This window comes from Pteropus vampyrus, unplaced genomic scaffold (assembly GCF_000151845.1).
Source record: "Pteropus vampyrus isolate Shadow unplaced genomic scaffold, Pvam_2.0 Scaffold22, whole genome shotgun sequence".
Classification (NCBI taxonomy): Eukaryota; Metazoa; Chordata; class Mammalia; order Chiroptera; family Pteropodidae; genus Pteropus; species Pteropus vampyrus.
The window spans coordinates 15,651,424-15,665,072 of NW_011888803.1; the positions used below are offsets into that span (position 1 = coordinate 15,651,424).

A 13,649-nucleotide genomic window follows, 5' to 3' on the forward strand; every position below is an offset into this window, starting at 1 on the left:
TGTAAATGGGAATGATTGATTTGAGCCCTTTCTGTTTTGTAGGCAGTAGGAGTGAGTTAATAACAAGGAAGTTTTTCTCTTCAGCAATGTGGTGTAGTAATGGGTCTCCTCTACTCTTGAACAGACCAGGCCAGGACTGAGCTTAAGTCTTCAGCATTTAGATCCACTTTTTCAGGGTTTGGGAATCTTGAAGAAAGTAGGTATTTTTGAGACTGATCTCTATAGTTTATTTATCAAATGACCAAATTTTATACATGTATGTACATAAATGTGCGCGCGCATACACACACACATACACACACACACACACACACACACACACACACACACACACACACACACACATCCCTGAATATCCTAGGACTTAAACTCTTATAACCCAAGCCCTTCTCTGCATCTGGATTTTCTTCCCCATGTTTCATGAGTCTTTAGACTTATGAAGCCCACTCCTGTTCCTAGAATACCACTTTCATTTCTTCTAGACACATGTGCTAAGCGCTTACCATGCACCACACACTTTGCTAATCACCAGGTAACTCCGTTTTCTCTCTTTCGTACTAGCTGCCCAGCACTTACACATTTTCCTCCAATAGTCAGAATTATATCTTTATCCGTAAATTTTCCTTGATGAAGTAGAAGCAATTTCTTTCTTCACTTCAATGACCAAACTCCATTTACCACTCGTAAATGTCAAACTGTTTATGTTGTAAGCATTGACATGTTTTTCCTTCTTGGAAGTAAGTCATCCCCTAGGCCTTTGTATTAATTTTGTCCATGTAGAAAGTAGCAGCACAGAACCAGAGAACAAGACCCTATCTGTTTAAATGTGTTCAGAATGGTGTCTAGAACAATTCCTAAATACTACTTGGTACTAAACACAGGGGAGAGATATTTCCCCACCCATGTAACATGCTGGTGTCTTTTGTAGACGATTGCCTATTTTATATATGAATTCTATTTTTATCCTGCTCAGTTATTCATTGTTTTTTAAATAAGATATAACTTTTATTGCAAATCAGCATGCAGTGTTCTATCACAATGTGGATAAAGGAAGATATAAAGTGCTTTTGAACTTTGCAGGTTCAAAGCTCTCCATTTATTCTTATCTTATGAAATTAGATAATAATAATACCAAATTGTTTCTGTGAAATTGGGCAAGGTTTCATTCCCTTCAAAATGCCATAATAAAACCACTTTTCACCAGGAGGTCTGCAAAGCTGACAGGTCTCCTCTGCCACTACACAGGTTAAGAGCATGTGTCTGTCACCTATGGACCGATTGTAGCTAGATTTCTACCAGGCTTTGTTTTGCTTAATGGTAAGGGTGCCAATACAAAGGTGGGGTCATTTTATGGAGAGTGCTGTGCCATACTAAGAAACAGGAATCCTCCACCCAGATCACTGAGGGCAACTCCTACAGCCTAGGCTGGCAGCCCAGTGCCTGCACTTCTCCACGACCCCTTGGGACTGTGTAGCGTTTCTGGAGGATCTAAAGGTAGAGGCTCTTACCCAGAGAACTTACTGTCGTTTCCTAAAGTGGGTTCCATGGAACAGTAGTGTTATAGGCTCTTAACAGATATTACTTATAATAAGACTTCCACGCTCAAATATAAATGTGCGATTATACAAAAAATTAAGGCATTTTCTTTGCTACTGGATTTCTCAGAGCCTTTTGTATGGAAATAGTCCACGCTTTTTCCAACTCTGGGTCCTTGTTACTGTGGCAGGATTGTTGTTCTCTAGAGCACAATTTGAGAAGCATTGGGGTCCTCAATGTGTTTCTACATTGCTGCTTCCTTGAAGGTTATAAGGCATGGGGGAATTTATGATGAAAATTAAATGAGACACCTTCTTTATGTGTGGTTCTGACCAGATCAATAGCTAACATAAACAACTCACATTTTCTGTTGTTTATTCTGTGCCAGGGACTAGACTGAGCATTTTGGTATGCAATCTCATTCATCTTCATATCAGTCCTGTGACGTAGGTGTTATTATCATCACCCCATTTTACTGACGAAGAAGCCGAATGACTGAAAGGTTAAGGAGTTTGCATGTGCTCAAATAAACAGCCAATAGTGGAAGCTCAGGCTCACTGCTTCAGTCTGTATAGGTTACTGTCTTGGCCTCCATTAACTCAAATCCAGGCAGTGAAATTCTGGATTCTATGCCCCTCAGGGCTATAGTCTACTGTCCCCTTGATCAACAAATAGTGTATGAATTCACAATGGTGTGTACACTATTCATATTTATTAGTGATGCATTTATTAGTGATGGGAAAAATAAAATTGACAGCATACTCTTAAAAACTCTCATGTTCAGACAGATTGAGGAATTATAGCAAGAGGCAAGGTTACTGTTTGTTTCATACCCTGACTTGCCAGGTTTGGTTCCCTTACTGGTTATAAAGGAATTTAAAGAGATTTCATGTCGGTGGGAGTGAAGCTATAACACCCTTACTGAGTAAGAGGATGGTTCCAGGGTCAAGGTGAGGAAATCTTTTCCTCTATGACCCCTACCTTAGGTCTGATACCCCCTCTACTGATTAAGCATCCTCTACCATTTATTAATCTCATACACATATACACACAGAGATGATACACACACGTACACACCCCACTGCCACTTTTACACCATCTTATTCGGCATCTTGTATTTCTCTTAAGTTGCATTTATAGATAGAGACCACTCAGCCACTGGCAAACATTTGAAATTCTAGTTTCCCAGAACAGGATTTCACAAAGAGTTTTCTTATGCTTAGTTAATGACCAAATCAAACTCTTCTAAAAACAACCACACGAATGGATCTTGTTTCTGAAGGCCATCTTGAAGTACAGGGGCTGGAGAGTGGACTATTGATGCCGCTTTACCAAATACATAGAGCAAAACTCACTGGGTAGCCTATGAGTTTCATATATTATTTTTTTTCTTGCAACACTCCCTTGTGGAGCCCTCATATCTCTAGTTCTAGTCTGCAAAGGTTGCTTTCTAGGCCTGCAGTACATATGTTGTCTCAGATGTTTCTTTACCATCATTCTGGGAATTCCTCGTGCTTCTTTTCTACATGGATCTCAGTTCCAGGGTCTTATGCCTGTCTGTTGCTTGACTCTAATTTTGGCAGAATACATCTCCTAGTTGTTTCCTGAGGATGAGTAGATAGATGGGTCATTAGGTTTTGAGACTCAGTGAAAGGAAAGTCTCTTCCTGTTTCTCTACTCCATTCACCACTCTGCTCTCAGTACTACCCAGAACACTTCTGATACCAGATGTGTGGGTTTTTTTCCCCACACCAAGCAATTCTCCAATTGCCCATTACCTTACAATTTAATTCAATTCTGACACTACCTGGAGCTAGCAAAGGACCCTAGAGGTTAAGGGCTCCATCTTACAAGACTGCCTCCTGCCCCACACTTCAGATGTCAATCTCAGGTCCAGGTTGTTTCCTGTGCTTCTGACTCACCCGCGATGAATCCACCACCGCTCCCCCGACCCTTGGGTTTGGCAGTTTGCTAGAGCAGCTCATAAACTCCTGAAGACAGTTTACTTACTAGGTTAAAAAGGACAGGACTCAGGAGCAGACAGGTGGAAGAGATGTATAGTGCAGGGTGTGGAGTTTCCTTGCCCTTCCAGCAGCTCCTTGTATTCACCAACCTGGAAGCTTTCCAAATTCATTTGCATAGATTTGTTTTAAAATAGAGGTTTCATTACATAAGCATGATTGATTAAATCATCGGGTATTAGTGATTAACTCGACCTCCAGTTCCCCCCACCCCCATCCCCAGAGGTAGGAGTGGGGGAGGGGTGGGGCTGAAAGTTTCTATCCTCTAATCACATGATTGGTTCTCTTGGCAACCAGCCCCCAATCCTTAGGAGCTTTTCTAAAAAGTCACCTCATTAGCATGAACTCAGATGTGGTTGAAAGGGCTTGTAATGAATAATAAGACATTCCTTTCACCTTAGTTCTGGAGCTATTTCAGGAACTGCAGTTATTTGAGTTATCAAGTTATTTGAGGATTTGAGGACAAATATTATAGCAAAAGATGCTCCCATTCTTTTTTATCACTTAGGAAATTACAAGGATTTTAGGAGCTGTGTGTCAGGAAACATGGACAGGCTGAAATATGTTTTTTATTATATCACACTATCACATTCTGCATGTCTGAAAATGTCTTCATCATACTCTCACATTTAATTTTTAGTTTGGATAGACATGGGATTCTTGGTTGGAAATATTTTTCACTCAGAATTTTGAATGCATTACTTCACTGAATTTTTACTTTCATTGTTGCTGTTAAGAAATCTGATGACATTCTCATTTCCGTTCATCTTAATATGGGTTTCCCCAAAACTTTGCTTAATAGTTGAGGATCTGAGAAAAAGGACTTGGGTACAAGTGATTCATTTGGGAGGTGATCCTTGGGCAGAAACCTTGGGCAGGTAAGACATGGAAGGGAAGACAGCATATAGGAGGGGTCCCCTGTGGGCAACTTGGGCTGAATTCTTCGGGAACCCTCTGAGTATGTGAAACACACCTCATAATTGTCCCCTGCAGCAGTGAAGAAACTGGGATCTTTGTCTGCCAATTCCTGTCCTGCATTGGTTAAGAGCTGTTCTTGTAATGTTAAATTCCTAGTACTGTGGCATGTCCCACACCAAGGCTAAATGTGCTTCAGTGGTCAGAGAAAGGCCTCAGGCAGAATCTCAGAAAGTTGAGGTAGGAAGGCCTGGAAGTATATGGGAACTGTCCATTGCAGCTGTAACAGACCTCTGGGTCGGGCTACAAAGATACAGACAGGGCTTAGAAGAGGATTTTCTGGAGGAATGGAAATTTCGAAGGACTACCATAGACAAGGAGAAGAACGATGATGGACTCGATAGTCTTTGACAGTGGGATACAGAGGAGAGGACAGATTGGAGAAATACATGGGAGACAGAATGAATACGACCTGAGATCCTATGGGAAGGTATGAAAGGGTAAATGGGATCCAAGGGGACACTGAGCATTTTGGCCTGGGTAACAAGGGAGATGATTGGTGTCATTAATTTTTAGGAAATGTGGACACGAGGAGAGAGAAATGTGCATGTTGAGTTAAAGGGACCTACATGGTATTTGTGGAGGTGCACATGGGTCAGCTAAAAGCGGAAAGACTCCTCTTGCAGATGTAGATCTGGGGATCATCAGCCGGTAGGTGAGAGTCAATGCCAATGGGAAGGAGAAGATGCCCTAGGGAAGACTGTACATAGCCTTAGAAGAGAAGAGGCAACCCCAACTCAGGAGCGATTACAGAAAGAGGATGTGAAGACATAGGAATGAAAAACATTTGTATGGCACTTATATCTTGAATTACCTCACTTGTTTTATGGAACAAACATTGAGGAGTAGGTATTATTCTTAAATAGAAGCTATATTATTCATAAATGGAAATAATAATTTCTGTTTTACAGATCTGAAGACTAAGGTACAGAAAGGTTTAGTATCTTCCAGCCCACAGCAAGCAAGAAGGCATTTAATAAGTGGCAGCTATTTATTTTCAAGGTATCAGAGCATTTGAATTAAGAACTTTTTGCCCCCAAGTTTAGAGTTCTTCCCATGATTACAGTGGCCTTAATCAGATTTACAGTTGTCTATGGCCTAAATGTGTTGGAGAGATTCTGTGTATGTTTTATGTAAAGCTAAGACCAAATGCAAAGCACTTAACCCTAAGTCCTGTCATTGCAATGATCTTCCATACATTGTAGCTTGTGCAGTGTTATAAATCTTGTGAGCATAACACCAGGAAAAGCAAAAAAGCATTGATATCTCAGATGAAAAACAGAGGCAGAGTCATTATGTAGTGTAACTGAACACCAAAGAATAATAGTAAAAAAAATTGATTTAAACTGTACTTAATGAGGAATATGAAGAAAATGATAGTTCAGAACTCTAAATTTTTTTTTATAATATGAGGTGAAAATTTAGCAATCTGAAAATGAATGACTATTCCTCTATAACTGTAAAACCACCAAAAAGGTCAGTTGAAAGAATAAGTAGTTCCCATGTCAGACTGGCCCAAGAATGTATTAGGAACAAAGGGGAATAATGGCTATATTTATTAATAATAATAATAATAATAATAATAATAGTAATAGCATCATTTATCCCTCATTGATACCAAAGTTCTCAATAACTTTAATTTTGGAATGAGTGGTGTGGGCTGTCACTGTTCTGAGAGACAGGATGAGTAGCCATCCGGGACAGAAACTTAAAAGGAAGCAGTGAACATCATGATGGACAAATGGACTTTGTATTTTCTCCAGAGCTTTCTGTGCTAGCTGGTTTGAGATTTATTACATTTTCAATTTGGTAAGGTTTGCTAACAAGACAGAGTTCCAGATCTAATTAGTCCAGCAGCACTCAATAATGTTTAGATGAATGAGGCCATCCCTTAGGAATTTTTATTTTCTGAGCAAATCTCAGACAGAAGGGACCAAAGAATAAAAAGTTTCTTTAGTAGGTAGATGGATATAAGGCAGTTTTTTCATTTGTGAAGCAGGCTTTCTGTTTAATTTTTAGAAATTAGTTGGGAGAATAATCAAATTCTCTTTAGACTTTATTCTCAGGTTCACCCTGAGGTTATAATTTAGAAGCATGATTATGGTTATTTAGCATTTTTATGATAATGGAACATTAATGAAAATGAATGAGAAAACACTTTTATAAAGTAGGAAGTGCCTAAAGAGGCTTTTGGTTAATAGCACTATCTATTAAGGAGACATGAATTAGTTTGGACTGGTTTCCAAGCCAGAAATGAGGATCTTGAGTACCTAGAATTAGAGAGCCTGGAGATGGGGAGGGAGGAACCCGTTATTAATTCATGGTTCCCTAGGTGGCTGCTCTCTCACTGCTTCCCTCCCTCTTCCAAGACACAGTTACCGCTCTAGTCTGAAGCCCAAAGTTGAAGAAGTCTTTGAAAAATAAAGTTAAAGGTCAGTAGGATTAGGAAGAAATAGAAAGGAGAGAGGAAGAAAAGGTCAGTTGGGCAGACACAATCATTTCTTCTAATAAATTTTTTTTAAACTCAAAAGAACCTTAAGCATTCTTTCTCTTTCACTCTAGTTAGCTTCTAGATAGTCTCCTTACTTCACCTTGCTCCATCACGTTTTATTGTCAGCATGGTGAGTACTCTCCTTGGAGGAGAGGCATAAAAATGAAGATTAAAATTGAATTGGAGACACGAAAGTGCCTCTAGGTCAAGGTGATGCAGGACAGGGCAAATTCCCCTGAGTGGGGGGAGGCCAAGCCCTGCTCTGAAAGAAGAAGAGGGTTCTTGGAAGAGAGTGAAGAAAGAATTCTAACATACACCAAAGTTAGAGTCAAAAGGAAAGTTTATTGGAGAAGGGATAACAGTCTGTAGACAGAACATGGTCTCCTCTCAGAGGCAGAGTGAGAGAGCCTAAGAGAGATTCAGAGGGCCAGAGACAACAGAGAGAGACGAGGACAGTGAGAAAGACAGAGTAAAGGCACTGAGAGGGACCCAGGGGATTTCAGTTTATATATTATTCTTTAGTTCCTATGAGTTACAGTTTAAAGACTTTGTTTACCCATGTCCTTTGATATGGACATACAGTGAGGAAGGATAAGTGTATGTAGTGTGAAAAGGTAAGAATATGTAATGTGAAAGGCCTGCAGGGCAATTCCCAGCATTTAATCCATAGGCTCCCTAATGGTTTTAGCCATAGGGAATGAACAATTTTATTTTGTGCAGGGCAGCCACTTAAAGACCTGTCGCCGGTTTCCCCTTCACAGGTGTGGGAAATGGGTTGTCAGCAATCCCAGCAGAAATCTTCCTTTGTTCTGCAGGTTTTCTCCTGGCCTGGCTGCAGGGCTCATCAGCATATTGCAGTCTCTGAATGCTGCTTGATTTAACAATTTGGTTCTCTTGCCTCTTCCCTGCATTAAAGGTAGGATATGGCAAGCAGCAGAATGGAGTACAACATGTAAAGGCTTAGAGAGAAAAGAGAGAGGTTAAATCTGACTTCTGAGATAGGGAATTGATGTTTATTTGAGAGAGGAAGTTCTGGGCATAGAATTTGGAGGGGGGAAAAAAAAAAAGAAAACCAGGACTTCCTTCAGCATTTAAATCTCTAATGCATTTTAAACTCAGAGTAGTTGAGTGTTAATTAACCTCCAAATTAGAATAGTAATTTAATTTAATATGAGCACGGAAAGGGAGATGTTGTTTAGAAATTTGTTTATTGGACAATGGAGAATTGCTGTAATTTTTCCCCCTTTTTTTGGTGGTGGTGGGGAGGCTTTTCATCAATGGTTTAATTTTACAATGTTATTTTAATACTCTTTCTCAGATTAGTGCAAAATTTCCCATGTACTCTTCTTAAAAATCACAATAGTTACAGTGAACATCACTGTTTACACTAAAGGCCACCACCCCCCACTTCCCCCCCCCCCCGAAAGTGTGACTTTTTCTTAAGGTGAGTAATAGGCTTTCATTTTTCACTATTATGCATCCCTCGCTAAAGGCTTTAACATTCTCAACAGCTTCCTTATAGACATGACATTGAAATTCGTTTCCAGGCTAACCACTTCTCTTAGTTAAAGGTCCATATTTCTTACTACTTGAAATTCCTACCTTGATTTCTCACAGGCACCCTGCACGCATATGGTTAGAGAGAAAGAAAGAGAGAGAGAGAGAGAGAGAGAGAGAGAGAGAGAGAGAGAGAATTCTCCAAGCCCCAAATTGCCTCTATATACTTAGTTTTCCTCACATATCCCTTGTCTTGGGGTACCATCAAGCCAGACACCAAGATCTGTGTTAGTGGCTGGGGGTTAGAGGAAGAGTACACAGTTTCCATCAGTTTGCAGTGATAATTCAGGACATGAACAGACCCAGCCCCATTCCATCCCAATCCCTTCTACTGTCACTCCTTCCATCCTTTTAATCCTATTAACTTTGAAGTCTGCCTAGACTTTTCCTCTTCTTCACACCCAATTAGGGCTAATTTGCATTGATTTTACCTTCTCAGAGTCTCTTGAATTTCGTCCTTCTCCCTTTCCTAATTTAAGCTCCTATTTTTCACAGACTCCTGAAGGTCTTCCAAGTGCCTCGCCGTCTATCCTTCCCAGCTCTGCCAGAGTGGTGTTCTAAAAACGAAACACTCTCCTAATGAAATTCCTTCAGAAGTTTCCCACTCTCGGCCTTTCTGTCCAACCTCATGTTCCACCAGCCTCCTATGTGCGCACGGGGCATGCAATACTTTCTAGAGTGTCTCTATTCCATGAACCTTTTCCATGGCCTTTTATATGTGCCTGGAATGCCCTCTCAGTTCTCGTCAACTTTGTTCTCTTAAAGACTCACTGTGGCATCATCTGTTCTGTAAACTGTCCCGACCCTCTCAGAGTAGAGCCTTTCCTCCATCTGCCTCCACAGCAGCAACCGGCTTGACATTGGAGGGGTTTTACATTGTAATAGGACCATTAGTTCTCATGCCCTTCTTCCTCATTGGTTCGTGAACAGGCTAAGAGCTGGCACTTATGCCTATCATCAGGTTTCGTTTCTACCATGCAGTTAGCTCTCTGTAAAGTTTGATGAGAGAATGACTGAATTTTCTCAAACATTGTATGATTTTTTTTTTGCTTTGTTTTTATTGGAATTTAGGTATTGCAATTATTTATGATGATATTTCTTAATCAAGGTTAGGTTGATTAAATCAGATTTGCTAATCAAAAATCTCCTGGTGGCATAGAGATTAACAGGGTCTCTGCCTGCCATAGTCTTGAAACAAAGTAGATATACCTCCATGTAAGCCAAGACATTTTATTCAAATTAACGAGAAATAATAGGTTAGAGAAAAGACTGCTTAGTTGACTTACGAAATCAGTGTTAGAGCTGAGGTGCAATATATAGCTCTTTGTGGGGAAAACTGAAAAATTAATCTTGTTGTAATTTAATTTAAAAAATGGTCAGATGGCCCCTGAACTAGTGTACTGTGTTGCCAAGATATCAGCCTTAAGAAGACACCTCTAAAAAACAGAGGCTTTTAAAACCAAACTGAGTTGATAAATTTTCTTCAGTTTATAATGTGAAATTATTCTTTGTGCTCTCTACATGATATCGGATTTTCCATTATTAGAGGATTTAAAAGCCACTTTGGACTAAAGATTATTTACATTTCTAATTTCTCACATTAAACGTTGGCCCCCAAGCAAAATTTTACAGAGGCTCACTTCTGAGCATCCTTATAAATCCCTTTTCTGTTCATACACAGATGCAGGCTACTCACTTTCCTCTGTTTATTTTTTTTCTTGAGCTCTATTCTCTTAGACTCTAACTGGCAGAAATTTCCAATTTTTGAAGATTCTTCTCTTTACTTGAGTATCCAACTATCTGCCAGAAGGGCGAGTAGCTAGCTACACATACACACAGACACACACACACACAACATTGGGCACACTTTTTCAAAACAAACTTTTTACTGGCATCTGACACACAGAAGAGCTGAGATCTGAAGTAGACTTCTTGATGAATCTTCACAAATCAAGTAGACCAGTGTAACCAGCAGCCAGGTCAAGAAATAGAATGCTACCAGCGTGAGGTTCTTTTTTTTCCCAACACCAAATACGTGGTGGTGTTTCCATGCCATTTCTCCTACTGTCTAGCACCAAATAGGTGTTGTACAATTCAGTTAAATTCTGACACTAATTCCCCAGAGTTAGCATCAGACTCCATAGGTTTAAGAGATCAGTTCTACAAGACTGCCCTTGTTTCAGATGCCAATTGTAAGTATCAGGTCCCCAGGTTGCTCGCACTGTCGGAGTTGGCTACAAACTTAGGGGTTTTGCTACCCGCCTCTCTGTTTGATAATTTGCTGGAACAACTTACAAAACTTAAGAAAATGCTTTACTTACTATTACTGGTTTATTATAAAGGATACAACTCGGGAACAGCCAGATCGAAGAGATTCGTAGGGCAAGGTATGGGGAGAGAGACACAGAGGTCCCATGCCCTCCCCAAGTGTGCCACCCTCCCAACATGTTGATATATTCACCGTCCCAGAAGCTCTCCAAACCCCGTCATTTAGGTCATTTAGGGTTTTTTTTTTTTTTTTTTTTTTGCAGGGGGAGGAGGAGGCTTTCTTATGTAGGCATGATCGATTAAATCATCAGCCACTGATGACTAACTCAATCTCCAGTTGCAGGGGTTTTTTAATCAAATTAAATGCCATTACTATATCTGTTGAAATGATTTTTATAATTTTTATGATTTTTTTTCTCTTCATTCTTCTAATGTGGTAAATTACATTGATTTTTGGACATCAAACTAATACGTATTTCTAGAATAAATCCAAGTTGGTCATAGTCACTTAGACCTGGAGTTTTCTTTATGAGAAGTTTTAATTTCAGGTTCAATTTCTTTAATATTCATGTTTTTTAAAAATCTTTTCCAGCATCAGTTTTGTTATGTTTTAAAAGCTCACTTCATTTAAATTGTAAAACTTATTGGTGTAAAGTTATTTCTCTTTCAAAAATGTCTACAGGATTTATACTAAAATACTTTTTTTCATTTCCCCATATTGGTAAATCTTCTTTTCTTTTTTCATAATCATTCCAGCCCGTGGTCCATCAAGTCTTTTAAAAGAACTAATTGTTACTTTGTTTATTTTTCTCTAGTATATATTTGTCTTTTGTTATTTAATTTCTGCCCTCATATTAATTATTTCCTTCCTTCAACTTTCTTTGAGTTTAACTTGTTATTCTTTTTCTAACTTCTTAGGGTGAATATTTAGAACGTTGATTTTTAGTCTGTCTTTTTTCTAATATATACATGTAAACCTATAAATTTTCCTCTAAGCACAGAGTCAGCTATATCCAACATGTTTTAATTTGTCTTATTTTCATTATTCATATAAAATATTTTAAAATTTCCATTGTTATTTTGATTTTAACCCTGGGTTATTTAAAATTGTATTACTTATTTTCAAAACAGTAAATTTTTGGATTTTCTGGTTATCCTTTTTGATTCCTAGCTTAATTCCACCATGGTCATAGAACATACTTAATATCAATCTCTTTAAATTGTTGAGACTTGCTTTATGGCTCAGCATAGGGCCAAATTAGGTAACAATTCCAGAGGTACTTGAAAAATGTTTGTGTGCTATCACTGCTGAGAACTGTGTCCTGTATTTGTCAGTTAGGTCAAGTTTCTTAATTTTGTACTTTAGCTTTGGAACCCCCTAGACTGATCTTCCCCTTACCATCTGCTTTTTACTTTCTTGCTCATTTTTTTTTTAAGCGAAGTAAAATTGACCTTTAACATTATATTAGTTTCAGGTGTACGATGTAATGACTCAATATTTGTATACACTGAGAAATGATTGCCACTATACCACTTTCTTGCTCATTAAATCCCTTTGCTCTCTTGTTGGCTTTTATCATGGCTTCCTCTTTTAGTCTAGCTGTATCTGAATTTGTGTATGTTTTCACATGGTTTCCTTTGGCTCTGACCTATCTTCTGCTTAAAATTCTGCTTTTAGCCATTCCCCTCATCCCCATAGGTATGTGGCTTTACTCAGCAGGCCAGCATGGCATCTCCCTTTCTTTTAGACTCTGCTTGTTAAAGTAGTTGACCAGACAGATCTGTCAGCAGGCATTCACTGAGCAAAGGCTATGGGAGTCTAGAAATATTTGACATAGTCCATGCCCTTAAGGGCTTGTGATCTGGCTAGAATCAGAATCCCATGTACGGAGATTTAATGATACAGGGAAGTCTATAATTCCAAATATAAGAGTGTAGTACTAATAGGAAGGCAGTTATTTTGGGCTGAAATGGTTTTGCAGAGAACCTGAAATTTGATCTGAAATTAGAAACTGGAAAAACAAGGATGTGAGTCCCAGGGAATTTGCCTGAGTGAAAATCCAGAGGCGAGAATGCTTAACTACTCTGTTTGTATTTCATAGATCACACCAGCTGGAGGGGACAATATTAACAAAGTGATAATAGCCTGGTCCATAGAGGTGGGCTGAGGTCAGGTCATCATAAAGGGCTTAAAATGTCAAGCTAATGCATTTAGAAATTGTCCTGCAGCTACAGAGGCAAGGCATTTGCGATTATGAGTGTGTGCATAAGTGGTCTGATGTAGTGAAAGTAATGTTTTAGGGAGACTGATCTGATGGCTGTGTACAGAATGGGATCAGAAAGGGTCCAGAAAGACCCTGAAAAACTTATGTGGTTTGCGATGATAACGTCTATAGCGAAGTGGTAACAGATTAATAAGGATAAAGTAGATTCAGTGATAACTCAAGAAATCCAGCCTACAATTTTAAGAGACCAGTGGTGTCTAATAGCAATAACTACTAGAAATAATCCTTCTCTTAGTTTTACCCATGTATTTCCCATCTCACAATTTACCATTCCTAGAAAGCTCCAACTTTATTCCCCTTTGTCTAGTCACAGAAATAAAGATGTAAGGCTTTGGAGCAGAATTTAGGCCCGAGGTATCAGAATGGTGCCCAAGACCAGAGGCTTGGAAGCAGTGCTGTGCAGGTGAGGATTAATTTAGACAGCTCCGAGAATGGGAAGAGCATGGGTATTGACACAGGTTTTGGGAGGTGGTGAGGATGGTGGATGTAAGGAGCTCGCCTAGAGTTCTCTTGAAG

The 13,649-nt window shown here is 39.2% G+C and overlaps 1 protein-coding gene and 1 long non-coding RNA gene across 2 annotated transcripts in view; both read left to right on the forward strand.

The window, feature by feature from the left end:
* DCDC2 (doublecortin domain containing 2) overlaps positions 1 to 13,649 on the forward strand; it is a 169,771-nt gene that overhangs the window by 82,592 nt on the left and 73,530 nt on the right. The gene's annotated exons all lie outside the window — the stretch shown is intronic.
* LOC111736788 lies at positions 4,408 to 8,144 on the forward strand. Its single transcript, XR_002779264.1, has 2 exons — positions 4,408 to 5,534; positions 7,839 to 8,144. It is a non-coding gene; the product is annotated as an uncharacterized LOC111736788 (long non-coding RNA).